This window comes from Schistocerca gregaria, unplaced genomic scaffold, assembly GCF_023897955.1.
Source record: "Schistocerca gregaria isolate iqSchGreg1 unplaced genomic scaffold, iqSchGreg1.2 ptg000355l, whole genome shotgun sequence".
Lineage (NCBI taxonomy): Eukaryota > Metazoa > Arthropoda > Insecta > Orthoptera > Acrididae > Schistocerca > Schistocerca gregaria.
This window is the reverse complement of record NW_026061814.1, coordinates 476,762-494,499: the sequence shown is the minus strand read 5'-3', so window position 1 is coordinate 494,499 and position 17,738 is coordinate 476,762. Positions and strand designations below refer to the sequence as shown.

Here is a 17,738-nt window from a genome sequence, read left to right as displayed (position 1 = left end):
TTCCATCGCTACAAGAGATGGATACTTTGTCGAACAAACGAATGACAGGCGGTGCAACGAGCAGCTGTGTTGTGCGTCTGACCCACGTGGCGGCGCGCCGCACTGCGCGTCGCCTTCGAGGTGGAAGGACGTGCTTTGCGTCAAATGTGCCACCGAAAACGGCGATTGCGTGTGTTGGGAGGAGAGGCGAAGCCTTCTTCTGCCGTGCGGCTACTGTATAAGGACGCCAACGGCCATACCATGTTGAATACACCGGTTCTCGTCCGATCACCGAAGTTAAGCAACATCGGGCCCGGTTAGTACTTGGATGGGTGACCGCCTGGGAACACCGGGTGCTGTTGGCTCCCTCTCTTCTTTTAAATTTTATGTCACTACACCTGCCAGCCCTCTTTTCATGAAAAACTCTCAGGTGCGACAAAGATGCTTCCACAAGCATTTTAAACTACTGTATTAAACGTAAGATGCGAAATTACAGTAATGAACTCAGTTTGAACAAGAATGCGCGGAGGAAGAGTGCTAGGATCTCGTTGAAAATAACGAAACACTGCGAATCGACAGATGTGCTCTTGAAACGCGTCAGAGAGTACTGTTTTGTAGGAGCGCTAAATTCCAAAAACTAACTACATTAAAGAAAGACCTGTTCCCGTCCGACCACCGAAGAAAAGCAACAACGTCAGTATTCGGATCGGCGACCGCCTGGGAACTCTGGCTGTCTTCATTTCTTGCTTTCTTGTCACTACTCCTGCCAGCCCTTTTTTCATGCGACCTTTCTCATGTGACAAAGATGCTTCCATACTGATTTTAAACTATCGTAAGATACGATATTAAGGAACTCAGTTTGAAAAGAGTGCGCCAAGTAAGACTTCCAAAGAGTCTCTGGAATAATAAAAACAGTATGAAGTGACAGAAATGTTGTGAAAAACGTCATGGCATATTGTTTTGTAGCAGTGCACAAGGGCAAATTTGTAAACAAAAATTTACCTTTCGTCGCTACAAGAGATGTATACTTTGCCGAAAAGCCTGTGTCTTGTGTGCATGTTTTCGCACCTTTCCACGGCAGAGCGCAGCACAGAGCGGCACTGGTAGCTCCGAACGCCCGCACACGGCGCCTCGGGCTCGCCGGTTCGGGCCGCGCCCATCTCGCAGATGCTTCTCGTACTTGTGCTGTCATATGGACCGCGACCCGAGGGGCAGCGAGCGGCAGTCGAGCAAAGTCGGGACAAGTCGGGACGGAAGGTGACAGCCGAGAATGAACCGTGCAAATTACGCAAATATCTGGAAGCGCGACGAGTGTCAGGCAGGTGAGAACGCTTCCCTCTGTCTTCATTTCTTGCTATCTTGTCACTACCCCTGCCAGCCCTTTTTTCATGCTACCTTTCTCATGTGACAAAGATGCTTCCATACTGATTTTAAACTATCGTAAGATACGATATTAAGGAACTCAGTTTGAAAAGAGTGCGCCAAGGAAGACTTCCAAAGAGTCTCTGGAAATAACAAAACAGTATGAAGTGACAGAAATGTTGTGAAATACGTCAGGGCATATTGTTTTGTAGCAGTGCACAACGGCAAATTTGTAAACAAAAATTTACCTTCCATCGCTACAAGAGATGGATACTTTGTCGAACAAACGAATGACAGGCGGTGCAACGAGCAGCTGTGTTGTGCGTCTGACCCACGTGGCGGCGCGCCGCACTGCGCGTCGCCTTCGAGGTGGAAGGACGTGCTTTGCGTCAAATGTGCCACCGAAAACGGCGATTGCGTGTGTTGGGAGGAGAGGCGAAGCCTTCTTCTGCCGTGCGGCTACTGTATAAGGACGCCAACGGCCATACCATGTTGAATACACCGGTTCTCGTCCGATCACCGAAGTTAAGCAACATCGGGCCCGGTTAGTACTTGGATGGGTGACCGCCTGGGAACACCGGGTGCTGTTGGCTCCCTCTCTTCTTTTAAATTTTATGTCACTACACCTGCCAGCCCTCTTTTCATGAAAAACTCTCAGGTGCGACAAAGATGCTTCCACAAGCATTTTAAACTACTGTATTAAACGTAAGATGCGAAATTACAGTAATGAACTCAGTTTGAACAAGAATGCGCGGAGGAAGAGTGCTAGGATCTCGTTGAAAATAACGAAACACTGCGAATCGACAGATGTGCTCTTGAAACGCGTCAGAGAGTACTGTTTTGTAGGAGCGCTAAATTCCAAAAACTAACTACATTAAAGAAAGACCTGTTCCCGTCCGACCACCGAAGAAAAGCAACAACGTCAGTATTCGGATCGGCGACCGCCTGGGAACTCTGGCTGTCTTCATTTCTTGCTTTCTTGTCACTACTCCTGCCAGCCCTTTTTTCATGCTACCTTTCTCATGTGACAAAGATGCTTCCATACTGATTTTAAACTATCGTAAGATACGATATTAAGGAACTCAGTTTGAAAAGAGTGCGCCAAGTAAGACTTCCAAAGAGTCTCTGGAATAATAAAAACAGTATGAAGTGACAGAAATGTTGTGAAAAACGTCAGGGCATATTGTTTTGTAGCAGTGCACAAGGGCAACTTTGTAAACAAAAATTTACCTTTCGTCGCTACAAGAGATGTATACTTTGCCGAAAAGCCTGTGTCTTGTGTGCATGTTTTCGCACCTTTCCACGGCACAGCGCAGCACAGAGCGGCACTGGTAGCTCCGAACGCCCGCACACGGCGCCTCGGACTCGCCGGTTCGGGCCGCCCCCATCTCGCAGATGCTTCTCGTACTTGTGCTGTCATATGGACCGCGACCCGAGCGGCAGCGAGCGGCAGTCGAGCAAAGTCGGGACAAGTCGGGACGGAAGGTGACAGCCGAGAATGAACCGTGCAAATTACGCAAATATCTGGAAGCGCGACGAGTGTCAGGCAGGTGAGAACGCTTCCCTCTGTCTTCATTTCTTGCTATCTTGTCACTACCCCTGCCAGCCCTTTTTTCATGCTACCTTTCTCATGTGACAAAGATGCTTCCATACTGATTTTAAACTATCGTAAGATACGATATTAAGGAACTCAGTTTGAAAAGAGTGCGCCAAGGAAGACTTCCAAAGAGTCTCTGGAAATAACAAAACAGTATGAAGTGACAGAAATGTTGTGAAATACGTCAGGGCATATTGTTTTGTAGCAGTGCACAACGGCAAATTTGTAAACAAAAATTTACCTTCCATCGCTACAAGAGATGGATACTTTGTCGAACAAACGAATGACAGGCGGTGCAACGAGCAGCTGTGTTGTGCGTCTGACCCACGTGGCGGCGCGCCGCACTGCGCGTCGCCTTCGAGGTGGAAGGACGTGCTTTGCGTCAAATGTGCCACCGAAAACGGCGATTGCGTGTGTTGGGAGGAGAGGCGAAGCCTTCTTCTGCCGTGCGGCTACTGTATAAGGACGCCAACGGCCATACCATGTTGAATACACCGGTTCTCGTCCGATCACCGAAGTTAAGCAACATCGGGCCCGGTTAGTACTTGGCTGTCTGCCCGCCTGGCAACACCTCGGTGCCGAGCGAGCAGTACTTCCTTGTGCGACTTGGCCGGCGGCGCCTCGCGTGTCGTCTGTCTCCTGCCTCGCGGCTACATTTCATCAAGTCCGTAAGTTATGGCAATGTTGTATGATAATAGTGAAGAACGACAAAATAATGTGCAATGCGAATTCGATAGTTCCGTCGGAAAACCGTCAGCTTTCGAAATTCACCGTTGGATACTTGAGGAATTGTGTTTGTCGACCGATGACGTTCTCGGAGTTCAATTTGATACTTTTATCAATTCCGTGTTTTTGAAGTTGAAAACTCCCGAATTGTGTGATACCGTGGTAAATGTTAATGATGGTATCCGTAAATTTCGACATCTAGACGGTCGCATTAGTAACGTGACTATTTCTCATGGTGGGTTTGGCCTTCGAAATGTTCGTGTGTTCAACTTGCCTTTTGAAATCCGGAATGACACAATATCTCGTCATTTGCGGCCGTACGGGACCGTGCTATCTGTTTTTAAAGAGAAGTGGTCTTCCGCCTATGTTTTTCAGGTCGAAAACGGCGTGAGGAGTGTAAAGATGGTAGTACGACAACATATTCCGTCCTTCTTGTTAGTTAACGGTCATCGTGCTTTTATAACCTATAGTGGTCAACCTCAGACGTGTTCCTTTTGCGGTGCTGTTGGTCATTACCGACAAAACTGTCCTAAACGCAGGCAGCCTGTTCAGTTGCCACGTGAGGACGTTTTAAGTGGGCCTAGCTTTGCTTCTGTTGCTGCAACGAGTTTAGGTTCCGCCCCCCCCGCACGTGTGCAACTCGCGGCCGCCCCCCCTGTATCGGCCGCCGCTGACGTTATGGACACGTCTGTTCCTGATAGTGACTCTGTTTCTGTTTCTGAACCTCCTGTTGAGCCTTCTTTGCTCGCGGCTGCGACAACTGAATCTGTTTTTGAAAAACCGGTAGTGGACGAAGTCTCACCGCAATCCGTGCCGATGTCGGCAGAAATTGTTCCGCATACTGTCCCGGTTACGGAACCCGACATATCGGCGGTTGCTCCTACTACCGTCCCCGACAGTCTTTCTGCTGCCAGTGCTGTTGTAGAACGTGAAGCTTTTACTGCACCGAAACCGCGTAGGGACCGGAATGTCGCTCGAGCTTCTGGCACCCCACGTTTACGTAGTGCCAGTAGCTCTGCTTCGTTTAATACGCGTGGTTTTTCGGACAAAAATCGGAGTCCGTCTCCGGTGGCGCGTTCTCCTGCCCCCCCTCAGGTTCGGTCGGTCGGGCAACCGACCTCCCGACAACCGGCCACGCGCGACGGCGTAGACCTCGGCCACCGCCCGTCTCAGGGGGGAGGCAGCAGGCGCCACGCGAAAAAGCAGACCTCTTCCCGCACTCAGCCGGGGGGTGATGTTGTTGCTGCAACGCAGAAACGTGACATCGCGGTGCAACATTTGAAAACCTTCCTGAGCCAACCGACTTCTGATGCCGATTCCGGCATGGCGGTGGATCCGCCTTTGTCTGTGACACCTTCCCCCTTTCCAACCAAAAGAAAGGCCGAAGATTCGCACCTTCGTCGTGCCCCCCCTTCCACCCACGATTTGGTGCCGCCTTTATCTTCGGATGTCGAGATGCCCGCCGTGGAGCATTCCGTCACAGAAAGTGCAGTCACAGTTTCTGGGACTCCACCGCTCCCGCCCCCCCTTCCTAGTCAGTCACAGGATTGGTCGGCGGACGTGGAGGCCGGTGGTAACCATTAGTGTGACTCATTGTATGTCCTCCCCCTCCTAGCAAGTTTGTATGTTTTATCTTGTTTTAAGCAAATTTCATGTTTTTCTTTTATTTTCTTGTTTTTTAACTGTGTTATTACGTGTATATGGTTAACGACTGTAGCCAGTGGAACATCTTAACAGTTAATCTTAATAAGTTGCGAAATCCGCAGAAGGCTATGATTTTAAAAAATTTCTTGTATGATAATAACTGTCACGTCGCTTTTTTACAGGAGGTGACTTGTGAAGCGCTTTTGTTTTTGCATGATTTTACTGATTTTACTGTGATTGATAATATTGCCCCTGATAATGATACGGGCACTGCAATTTTAGTGCGTTCTGGCTTACCAATATCTAACGTTGACATTTTACCGAACGGTCGCGCTGTTGCTTGTACCATTTTTGGAATTGTGTTTGTAAATGTGTACGCTCCGTCAGGAAATGTTAAACCGGCCAGGGCTGACTTTTATGGTAGAGATTTGTGTCAGCTTCTATCCAGGAATGTCGATACTTTAATCGTTGGGGGTGATTTTAATTGTGTTTTAGACGACTGCGATCAAGAGCCACGTCCAAACAAATGTCACGAGCTGGGTACTTTAGTCACTAGTTTTCAGCTGCTCGACACGTGGCGTGTTTTACACCCGGATTTCACCTACTTCACCTATTTTTACGGTACCGGGCGTAGCCGCCTCGATCGGATTTATGTGTCTAGGCAGCTGTCTGCCCGTATTTGTAGTGTTGACGTGACTCCTGTCGTATTTTCTGACCACTCCAGTTACTCCTGTCGTCTTTTATTGCCTCGTTTGTGTGTTCCTCGCCGTACCAATTTGTGGAAGTTCAATTGCAGTTTACTCAATGACGACCATTTTGTGACTTGTTTTAACCGTATATGGCAACGGTTGTTACGGACTCGAGGCGGTCATAGTAGCACCATTGAGTGGTGGGTTGCGATAGTTAAACCGGCGATTAGGAAATTTTTAATTGATTACAGCCGTGAGGCGGCACGCTGGCGTCGGGCAACGGCTCGCTTCCGCCAGGCTTGTTTACGGGACTTAGCGTTGCGGGTGACGTCACAGCCCGAGTTGTTGCCCACTCTGAAGCAATTTCAAGCAAAGCTTTTACTTGACATGCGTGCCGTTAGTGATGGGGTGACCGTCCGAAGTCAGCCTGCGGGACTTGTTACTGGGGAACCTCTGTCCATTTACCATTTACACAGGGAACGCAAACGCCGTGAACGTTTGAAGATTAATGTTTGGCGGCTGCGAAACGGCGATCGCACTTCTGTACAGTCGGAAATTGAAACAGATATTTTTGAACATTTCGCTTCACTTTTCCGTGCTGTTGATGTGGATTCCGACGCGTTGCGAGATTTTTTGCAGACTGTACCCCATGTTTTAACTCGCCCGGACAGGAATCATTTAACTGCCGCCTTTACGTCTGATGAAGTTCTCGATGCCGTTCGGCGGAGTCCCAACGGGAAGTCTCCAGGTCCAGATGGGATTCCTGCGGAATTTTATTTGAAATTTTTTCATCTTTTTAGTGAGATTTTAGTAGATTTGGTAAATGATATTCGAAATGGTGTGACTGTACCAGCTGCCTTTGTGGAGGGGGTTGTGACGCTCGTTCCCAAATCCAATGCTGTGCCAAATATCGACGCTGTCCGTCCGATTACTTTATTAAATGTTGACTACAAGATCGTCACGCGCTGCGTCGCTCAGCGACTTAAAAACATTTTGCCGGCGGTACTTAGTCCTCAGCAAACGTGTGCGGTGCGCGATCGGAATATCTTTGACGCTATCCTTGCTTACAGGGACTGCATTGGTTATGTAAAAAGTGCTCGGCTTCGGACTGCGGCGATTTTATTAGTTGATTTTAAGAATGCCTTTGACCGTATTAGTCATTTTTATTTGCGTCAGGTTTTGGTGCGCATGGGGTTTGGTTATAAATTTACCAAATTAGTGACGCATCTGTTGCAAAATGCTACGTCACGCATCTGTGTTAATGGTCGTCTTACTCCTGCTTTTCGTGTAGGTCGCTCCGTGCGGCAAGGGTGTCCGCTTTCCATGGCGCTTTTTGCCATTGCGCTGGATCCCCTCCTCCGCTATATCGGTCAGGAATGTCGCGGCATTCAGATGGGGACTACCAGATTGGTTTGTAAAGCATACGCTGATGACCTTGGCGTATTTATTGAGCATTTAGACGATGTTGACAGGTTGCAAGTCGTTCTGCACAACTTTGAACAAGCTACGGGGGCGATTGTCAATACACAGAAAACTGTTCTTTTACCGCTCACCGCCCGCGCACGTACCCTTCGTAGGGACTGGTTCTGTGTAAAGCAGCAGCATAAAGTTCTTGGAGTCCTTTTATCCTCGAATCCACAGCAGATGGAAGCATTAAATTGGCGGCCTACGCTGCATCGGATTCGTGCTGTTGTCAAGATCCATGCGGTCCGAAATTTGGCCCTTCGGGAAAAGGTGCAGTTAATAAATAATAACTTCTTGGCAAGGGCGTGGTACCTTGCGCAGGTTCTCCCGGTACCCAAGCAATTGGGGCGCGCCATCACACAGGCGATTTACTGGTTTTTATGGAGGGGGGAGATTTTTAAGGTGTCACATGCTGTCTGTACCTTGGGCCTGTCCCACGGCGGTTTGGGACTTGTCGATTTTTCAGCCAAATGTGCGGCTCTCCTTTGGAAGAGAATTACCGCTGTTATGCAGAAGGCACCTTGCAGTCCCACCGCGGTTGTTTTTAATCGTTATCGTCCTCATTCTGAAGTGGCACCTGTTTCTGTGTCGCACATCCCGTTTTATCTTTCTTACGTGCGCCGCTACTATTTCGATAATAGTTACCTGACACTTCGTGACATCTCCGCCCACACGGTTAGCGCTGTCTGCGATGCTATACGCGGACCTCCTATTCGTTGCAAGTGGGAGTATCGATTGCCACGCTGCAACTGGGTGGCAGTGTGGCAAAACCTCGCCAACAAAGTCCTCCCGGCTTCCGTACACGCTGCATGGTACAAGGTGGTGCATCGCACCATCCCTACCAACTCCAAACTTCATTCCATCAACCTTATCCCATCTGGAGTGTGTGACGTGTGTACTGTCGACGATACTCTTGAACACCGCTTTGCGTGTGACCGCTTCCGCCGTGTTTGGGACGTCGCCAGGGATATGATTCGTCTGATTCAGCGGGTGGACGCTCGAACCGTTACTGTGGATGATGTATTAATTCCGCAGTGTGTCGTCTACCCCACCACCAAGCGAAATGCCACGGTGTGGATCTTTGGCCATACAGTTTTTGCTATTTTCTCTTTAAAGTTGTGTACCGATTTGGACTTCCTTACCTATTTATGGACCCAACATTCTCAGATTCAGACATCGCCACATTATCGGCAAAATTTTGCAAATTTTTTGCAGGTCGCACTGGCGCATGCTTTTGCGCATATGTCGGTACCTGCGTAACATGGATGTTATTGTCTCGTATTTTCAAATTGCCCTTGTTCGACACAATATGAATAAATGCGACTTTCTCTATGTTTTCTGGAACGAAAATTGCCGAAACTTGACTATCGAACGACATCAGAAGTCTTTTCAGTTTTTTTCTGGACGTTATTGCCAAACTTCTTGTTTGGCATGAGTGTCGGTATTATTAGTTTCTTTTTTCTTTTTTCTTTTTTTCTTTTTTTTCCCCGTATGTGGCGTGACGAGATTCTTTACTGATGTTTCAGTTCTAGTTTCTAGTGGTGACTGTTTGCGTTATTTTTTTTCTTTTTTTCTTTTTTCATTTCTTTTACTGTCGAGCGCTCCCACTTCTCGTCACGTGTCTGCGCTCGGCACTTTTGGAACCTTTCGTCGGTGTGGGATTTCACACCGGGATTACCGGCGCTTTAAAATAGCGTTTTGTTTCATGTTGTTTTTACTATACCTAGGCTGTTGCGATTTCTCTTTTTTTTCATACATGAAATATTGTTTTGTTTTACGGTCGATATGAGTGATGACGGGTGTGGAGGCGACACTGTGGCCAGGCCTCAGACTAATTGACCCCTGCCCTCATTGCCGCCGCCTGCCAGCCACGCTCGATGCCCGACCGACAATGACTTTCCTTTTCCGGTGGATGCGTCGTCCTGGTTGCGTACAAATGTTTTGTGTTCCCTTTGGACAGTCGTCATCATCGATTGTTACGGTGTGAATCCGCCTTATCTTTCCGTTTCCTCTTTCTGTTTCTGGCGTATAAATGGGAGGCATTTATCACATTTCGTTTTCACGTGTTGCAGGCCTATTTAATTTGTGAAAAAAAAAAAAAAAGTGCTGTTGGCTCCCTCTCTTCTTTTAAATTTTATGTCACTACACCTGCCATTTACAAAAAAAAAAAAAAAAAAAAAAAAAAAAAGGTGCTGTTGGCTCCCTCTCTTCTTTTAAATTTTATGTCACTACACCTGCCAGCCCTCTTTTCATGAAAAACTCTCAGGTGCGACAAAGATGCTTCCACAAGCATTTTAAACTACTGTATTAAACGTAAGATGCGAAATTACAGTAATGAACTCAGTTTGAACAAGAATGCGCGGAGGAAGAGTGCTAGGATCTCGTTGAAAATAACGAAACACTGCGAATCGACAGATGTGCTCTTGAAACGCGTCAGAGAGTACTGTTTTGTAGGAGCGCTAAATTCCAAAAACTAACTACATTAAAGAAAGACCTGTTCCCGTCCGACCACCGAAGAAAAGCAACAACGTCAGTATTCGGATCGGCGACCGCCTGGGAACTCTGGCTGTCTTCATTTCTTGCTTTCTTGTCACTACTCCTGCCAGCCCTTTTTTCATGCGACCTTTCTCATGTGACAAAGATGCTTCCATACTGATTTTAAACTATCGTAAGATACGATATTAAGGAACTCAGTTTGAAAAGAGTGCGCCAAGTAAGACTTCCAAAGAGTCTCTGGAATAATAAAAACAGTATGAAGTGACAGAAATGTTGTGAAAATCGTCATGGCATATTGTTTTGTAGCAGTGCACAAGGGCAAATTTGTAAACAAAAATTTACCTTTCGTCGCTACAAGAGATGTATACTTTGCCGAAAAGCCTGTGTCTTGTGTGCATGTTTTCGCACCTTTCCACGGCAGAGCGCAGCACAGAGCGGCACTGGTAGCTCCGAACGCCCGCACACGGCGCCTCGGGCTCGCCGGTTCGGGCCGCGCCCATCTCGCAGATGCTTCTCGTACTTGTGCTGTCATATGGACCGCGACCCGAGGGGCAGCGAGCGGCAGTCGAGCAAAGTCGGGACAAGTCGGGACGGAAGGTGACAGCCGAGAATGAACCGTGCAAATTACGCAAATATCTGGAAGCGCGACGAGTGTCAGGCAGGTGAGAACGCTTCCCTCTGTCTTCATTTCTTGCTATCTTGTCACTACCCCTGCCAGCCCTTTTTTCATGCTACCTTTCTCATGTGACAAAGATGCTTCCATACTGATTTTAAACTATCGTAAGATACGATATTAAGGAACTCAGTTTGAAAAGAGTGCGCCAAGGAAGACTTCCAAAGAGTCTCTGGAAATAACAAAACAGTATGAAGTGACAGAAATGTTGTGAAATACGTCAGGGCATATTGTTTTGTAGCAGTGCACAACGGCAAATTTGTAAACAAAAATTTACCTTCCATCGCTACAAGAGATGGATACTTTGTCGAACAAACGAATGACAGGCGGTGCAACGAGCAGCTGTGTTGTGCGTCTGACCCACGTGGCGGCGCGCCGCACTGCGCGTCGCCTTCGAGGTGGAAGGACGTGCTTTGCGTCAAATGTGCCACCGAAAACGGCGATTGCGTGTGTTGGGAGGAGAGGCGAAGCCTTCTTCTGCCGTGCGGCTACTGTATAAGGACGCCAACGGCCATACCATGTTGAATACACCGGTTCTCGTCCGATCACCGAAGTTAAGCAACATCGGGCCCGGTTAGTACTTGGATGGGTGACCGCCTGGGAACACCGGGTGCTGTTGGCTCCCTCTCTTCTTTTAAATTTTATGTCACTACACCTGCCAGCCCTCTTTTCATGAAAAACTCTCAGGTGCGACAAAGATGCTTCCACAAGCATTTTAAACTACTGTATTAAACGTAAGATGCGAAATTACAGTAATGAACTCAGTTTGAACAAGAATGCGCGGAGGAAGAGTGCTAGGATCTCGTTGAAAATAACGAAACACTGCGAATCGACAGATGTGCTCTTGAAACGCGTCAGAGAGTACTGTTTTGTAGGAGCGCTAAATTCCAAAAACTAACTACATTAAAGAAAGACCTGTTCCCGTCCGACCACCGAAGAAAAGCAACAACGTCAGTATTCGGATCGGCGACCGCCTGGGAACTCTGGCTGTCTTCATTTCTTGCTTTCTTGTCACTACTCCTGCCAGCCCTTTTTTCATGCGACCTTTCTCATGTGACAAAGATGCTTCCATACTGATTTTAAACTATCGTAAGATACGATATTAAGGAACTCAGTTTGAAAAGAGTGCGCCAAGTAAGACTTCCAAAGAGTCTCTGGAATAATAAAAACAGTATGAAGTGACAGAAATGTTGTGAAAAACGTCATGGCATATTGTTTTGTAGCAGTGCACAAGGGCAAATTTGTAAACAAAAATTTACCTTTCGTCGCTACAAGAGATGTATACTTTGCCGAAAAGCCTGTGTCTTGTGTGCATGTTTTCGCACCTTTCCACGGCAGAGCGCAGCACAGAGCGGCACTGGTAGCTCCGAACGCCCGCACACGGCGCCTCGGGCTCGCCGGTTCGGGCCGCGCCCATCTCGCAGATGCTTCTCGTACTTGTGCTGTCATATGGACCGCGACCCGAGGGGCAGCGAGCGGCAGTCGAGCAAAGTCGGGACAAGTCGGGACGGAAGGTGACAGCCGAGAATGAACCGTGCAAATTACGCAAATATCTGGAAGCGCGACGAGTGTCAGGCAGGTGAGAACGCTTCCCTCTGTCTTCATTTCTTGCTATCTTGTCACTACCCCTGCCAGCCCTTTTTTCATGCTACCTTTCTCATGTGACAAAGATGCTTCCATACTGATTTTAAACTATCGTAAGATACGATATTAAGGAACTCAGTTTGAAAAGAGTGCGCCAAGGAAGACTTCCAAAGAGTCTCTGGAAATAACAAAACAGTATGAAGTGACAGAAATGTTGTGAAATACGTCAGGGCATATTGTTTTGTAGCAGTGCACAACGGCAAATTTGTAAACAAAAATTTACCTTCCATCGCTACAAGAGATGGATACTTTGTCGAACAAACGAATGACAGGCGGTGCAACGAGCAGCTGTGTTGTGCGTCTGACCCACGTGGCGGCGCGCCGCACTGCGCGTCGCCTTCGAGGTGGAAGGACGTGCTTTGCGTCAAATGTGCCACCGAAAACGGCGATTGCGTGTGTTGGGAGGAGAGGCGAAGCCTTCTTCTGCCGTGCGGCTACTGTATAACGACGCCAACGGCCATACCATGTTGAATACACCGGTTCTCGTCCGATCACCGAAGTTAAGCAACATCGGGCCCGGTTAGTACTTGGATGGGTGACCGCCTGGGAACACCGGGTGCTGTTGGCTCCCTCTCTTCTTTTAAATTTTATGTCACTACACCTGCCAGCCCTCTTTTCATGAAAAACTCTCAGGTGCGACAAAGATGCTTCCACAAGCATTTTAAACTACTGTATTAAACGTAAGATGCGAAATTACAGTAATGAACTCAGTTTGAACAAGAATGCGCGGAGGAAGAGTGCTAGGATCTCGTTGAAAATAACGAAACACTGCGAATCGACAGATGTGCTCTTGAAACGCGTCAGAGAGTACTGTTTTGTAGGAGCGCTAAATTCCAAAAACTAACTACATTAAAGAAAGACCTGTTCCCGTCCGACCACCGAAGAAAAGCAACAACGTCAGTATTCGGATCGGCGACCGCCTGGGAACTCTGGCTGTCTTCATTTCTTGCTTTCTTGTCACTACTCCTGCCAGCCCTTTTTTCATGCTACCTTTCTCATGTGACAAAGATGCTTCCATACTGATTTTAAACTATCGTAAGATACGATATTAAGGAACTCAGTTTGAAAAGAGTGCGCCAAGTAAGACTTCCAAAGAGTCTCTGGAATAATAAAAACAGTATGAAGTGACAGAAATGTTGTGAAAAACGTCAGGGCATATTGTTTTGTAGCAGTGCACAAGGGCAACTTTGTAAACAAAAATTTACCTTTCGTCGCTACAAGAGATGTATACTTTGCCGAAAAGCCTGTGTCTTGTGTGCATGTTTTCGCACCTTTCCACGGCACAGCGCAGCACAGAGCGGCACTGGTAGCTCCGAACGCCCGCACACGGCGCCTCGGACTCGCCGGTTCGGGCCGCCCCCATCTCGCAGATGCTTCTCGTACTTGTGCTGTCATATGGACCGCGACCCGAGCGGCAGCGAGCGGCAGTCGAGCAAAGTCGGGACAAGTCGGGACGGAAGGTGACAGCCGAGAATGAACCGTGCAAATTACGCAAATATCTGGAAGCGCGACGAGTGTCAGGCAGGTGAGAACGCTTCCCTCTGTCTTCATTTCTTGCTATCTTGTCACTACCCCTGCCAGCCCTTTTTTCATGCTACCTTTCTCATGTGACAAAGATGCTTCCATACTGATTTTAAACTATCGTAAGATACGATATTAAGGAACTCAGTTTGAAAAGAGTGCGCCAAGGAAGACTTCCAAAGAGTCTCTGGAAATAACAAAACAGTATGAAGTGACAGAAATGTTGTGAAATACGTCAGGGCATATTGTTTTGTAGCAGTGCACAACGGCAAATTTGTAAACAAAAATTTACCTTCCATCGCTACAAGAGATGGATACTTTGTCGAACAAACGAATGACAGGCGGTGCAACGAGCAGCTGTGTTGTGCGTCTGACCCACGTGGCGGCGCGCCGCACTGCGCGTCGCCTTCGGGGTGGAAGGACGTGCTTTGCGTCAAATGTGCCACCGAAAACGGCGATTGCGTGTGTTGGGAGGAGAGGCGAAGCCTTCTTCTGCCGTGCGGCTACTGTATAAGGACGCCAACGGCCATACCATGTTGAATACACCGGTTCTCGTCCGATCACCGAAGTTAAGCAACATCGGGCCCGGTTAGTACTTGGATGGGTGACCGCCTGGGAACACCGGGTGCTGTTGGCTCCCTCTCTTCTTTTAAATTTTATGTCACTACACCTGCCAGCCCTCTTTTCATGAAAAACTCTCAGGTGCGACAAAGATGCTTCCACAAGCATTTTAAACTACTGTATTAAACGTAAGATGCGAAATTACAGTAATGAACTCAGTTTGAACAAGAATGCGCGGAGGAAGAGTGCTAGGATCTCGTTGAAAATAACGAAACACTGCGAATCGACAGATGTGCTCTTGAAACGCGTCAGAGAGTACTGTTTTGTAGGAGCGCTAAATTCCAAAAACTAACTACATTAAAGAAAGACCTGTTCCCGTCCGACCACCGAAGAAAAGCAACAACGTCAGTATTCGGATCGGCGACCGCCTGGGAACTCTGGCTGTCTTCATTTCTTGCTTTCTTGTCACTACTCCTGCCAGCCCTTTTTTCATGCGACCTTTCTCATGTGACAAAGATGCTTCCATACTGATTTTAAACTATCGTAAGATACGATATTAAGGAACTCAGTTTGAAAAGAGTGCGCCAAGTAAGACTTCCAAAGAGTCTCTGGAATAATAAAAACAGTATGAAGTGACAGAAATGTTGTGAAAATCGTCATGGCATATTGTTTTGTAGCAGTGCACAAGGGCAAATTTGTAAACAAAAATTTACCTTTCGTCGCTACAAGAGATGTATACTTTGCCGAAAAGCCTGTGTCTTGTGTGCATGTTTTCGCACCTTTCCACGGCAGAGCGCAGCACAGAGCGGCACTGGTAGCTCCGAACGCCCGCACACGGCGCCTCGGGCTCGCCGGTTCGGGCCGCGCCCATCTCGCAGATGCTTCTCGTACTTGTGCTGTCATATGGACCGCGACCCGAGGGGCAGCGAGCGGCAGTCGAGCAAAGTCGGGACAAGTCGGGACGGAAGGTGACAGCCGAGAATGAACCGTGCAAATTACGCAAATATCTGGAAGCGCGACGAGTGTCAGGCAGGTGAGAACGCTTCCCTCTGTCTTCATTTCTTGCTATCTTGTCACTACCCCTGCCAGCCCTTTTTTCATGCTACCTTTCTCATGTGACAAAGATGCTTCCATACTGATTTTAAACTATCGTAAGATACGATATTAAGGAACTCAGTTTGAAAAGAGTGCGCCAAGGAAGACTTCCAAAGAGTCTCTGGAAATAACAAAACAGTATGAAGTGACAGAAATGTTGTGAAATACGTCAGGGCATATTGTTTTGTAGCAGTGCACAACGGCAAATTTGTAAACAAAAATTTACCTTCCATCGCTACAAGAGATGGATACTTTGTCGAACAAACGAATGACAGGCGGTGCAACGAGCAGCTGTGTTGTGCGTCTGACCCACGTGGCGGCGCGCCGCACTGCGCGTCGCCTTCGAGGTGGAAGGACGTGCTTTGCGTCAAATGTGCCACCGAAAACGGCGATTGCGTGTGTTGGGAGGAGAGGCGAAGCCTTCTTCTGCCGTGCGGCTACTGTATAAGGACGCCAACGGCCATACCATGTTGAATACACCGGTTCTCGTCCGATCACCGAAGTTAAGCAACATCGGACCCGGTTAGTACTTGGATGGGTGACCGCCTGGGAACACCGGGTGCTGTTGGCTCCCTCTCTTCTTTTAAATTTTATGTCACTACACCTGCCAGCCCTCTTTTCATGAAAAACTCTCAGGTGCGACAAAGATGCTTCCACAAGCATTTTAAACTACTGTATTAAACGTAAGATGCGAAATTACAGTAATGAACTCAGTTTGAACAAGAATGCGCGGAGGAAGAGTGCTAGGATCTCGTTGAAAATAACGAAACACTGCGAATCGACAGATGTGCTCTTGAAACGCGTCAGAGAGTACTGTTTTGTAGGAGCGCTAAATTCCAAAAACTAACTACATTAAAGAAAGACCTGTTCCCGTCCGACCACCGAAGAAAAGCAACAACGTCAGTATTCGGATCGGCGACCGCCTGGGAACTCTGGCTGTCTTCATTTCTTGCTTTCTTGTCACTACTCCTGCCAGCCCTTTTTTCATGCTACCTTTCTCATGTGACAAAGATGCTTCCATACTGATTTTAAACTATCGTAAGATACGATATTAAGGAACTCAGTTTGAAAAGAGTGCGCCAAGTAAGACTTCCAAAGAGTCTCTGGAATAATAAAAACAGTATGAAGTGACAGAAATGTTGTGAAAAACGTCAGGGCATATTGTTTTGTAGCAGTGCACAAGGGCAAATTTGTAAACAAAAATTTACCTTTCGTCGCTACAAGAGATGTATACTTTGCCGAAAAGCCTGTGTCTTGTGTGCATGTTTTCGCACCTTTCCACGGCACAGCGCAGCACAGAGCGGCACTGGTAGCTCCGAACGCCCGCACACGGCGCCTCGGACTCGCCGGTTCGGGCCGCCCCCATCTCGCAGATGCTTCTCGTACTTGTGCTGTCATATGGACCGCGACCCGAGCGGCAGCGAGCGGCAGTCGAGCAAAGTCGGGACAAGTCGGGACTGAAGGTGACAGCCGAGAATGAACCGTGCAAATTACGCAAATATCTGGAAGCGCGACGAGTGTCAGGCAGGTGAGAACGCTTCCCTCTGTCTTCATTTCTTGCTATCTTGTCACTACCCCTGCCAGCCCTTTTTTCATGCTACCTTTCTCATGTGACAAAGATGCTTCCATACTGATTTTAAACTATCGTAAGATACGATATTAAGGAACTCAGTTTGAAAAGAGTGCGCCAAGGAAGACTTCCAAAGAGTCTCTGGAAATAACAAAACAGTATGAAGTGACAGAAATGTTGTGAAATACGTCAGGGCATATTGTTTTGTAGCAGTGCACAACGGCAAATTTGTAAACAAAAATTTACCTTCCATCGCTACAAGAGATGGATACTTTGTCGAACAAACGAATGACAGGCGGTGCAACGAGCAGCTGTGTTGTGCGTCTGACCCACGTGGCGGCGCGCCGCACTGCGCGTCGCCTTCGAGGTGGAAGGACGTGCTTTGCGTCAAATGTGCCACCGAAAACGGCGATTGCGTGTGTTGGGAGGAGAGGCGAAGCCTTCTTCTGCCGTGCGGCTACTGTATAAGGACGCCAACGGCCATACCATGTTGAATACACCGGTTCTCGTCCGATCACCGAAGTTAAGCAACATCGGGCCCGGTTAGTACTTGGATGGGTGACCGCCTGGGAACACCGGGTGCTGTTGGCTCCCTCTCTTCTTTTAAATTTTATGTCACTACACCTGCCAGCCCTCTTTTCATGAAAAACTCTCAGGTGCGACAAAGATGCTTCCACAAGCATTTTAAACTACTGTATTAAACGTAAGATGCGAAAT

The 17,738-nt window shown here is 47.9% G+C and overlaps 7 non-coding genes and 1 pseudogene across 7 annotated transcripts; all 8 read left to right on the top strand.

The window, feature by feature from the left end:
- Positions 1 to 225: 225 nt before the first annotated feature.
- LOC126307946 (5S ribosomal RNA) lies at positions 226 to 344 on the top strand. Its single transcript, XR_007553886.1, has one exon. It is a non-coding gene; the product is annotated as a 5S ribosomal RNA (ribosomal RNA).
- Positions 345 to 1,815: 1,471 nt separating this feature from the next.
- Positions 1,816 to 1,934, top strand: LOC126307945 (5S ribosomal RNA). The gene has a single exon (XR_007553885.1). It is a non-coding gene; the product is annotated as a 5S ribosomal RNA (ribosomal RNA).
- A 1,471-nt stretch (positions 1,935 to 3,405) lies between these two features.
- Positions 3,406 to 3,523, top strand: LOC126307907 (5S ribosomal RNA; annotated as a pseudogene).
- A 7,610-nt stretch (positions 3,524 to 11,133) lies between these two features.
- On the top strand, positions 11,134 to 11,252 carry LOC126307943 (5S ribosomal RNA). Its single transcript, XR_007553883.1, has one exon. It is a non-coding gene; the product is annotated as a 5S ribosomal RNA (ribosomal RNA).
- Positions 11,253 to 12,723: 1,471 nt separating this feature from the next.
- Positions 12,724 to 12,842, top strand: LOC126307942 (5S ribosomal RNA). The gene has a single exon (XR_007553882.1). It is a non-coding gene; the product is annotated as a 5S ribosomal RNA (ribosomal RNA).
- Positions 12,843 to 14,313: 1,471 nt separating this feature from the next.
- On the top strand, positions 14,314 to 14,432 carry LOC126307941 (5S ribosomal RNA). Its single transcript, XR_007553881.1, has one exon. It is a non-coding gene; the product is annotated as a 5S ribosomal RNA (ribosomal RNA).
- A 1,471-nt stretch (positions 14,433 to 15,903) lies between these two features.
- Positions 15,904 to 16,022, top strand: LOC126307704 (5S ribosomal RNA). Its single transcript, XR_007553690.1, has one exon. It is a non-coding gene; the product is annotated as a 5S ribosomal RNA (ribosomal RNA).
- Positions 16,023 to 17,493: 1,471 nt separating this feature from the next.
- LOC126307940 (5S ribosomal RNA) lies at positions 17,494 to 17,612 on the top strand. The gene has a single exon (XR_007553880.1). It is a non-coding gene; the product is annotated as a 5S ribosomal RNA (ribosomal RNA).
- Positions 17,613 to 17,738: the final 126 nt, after the last annotated feature.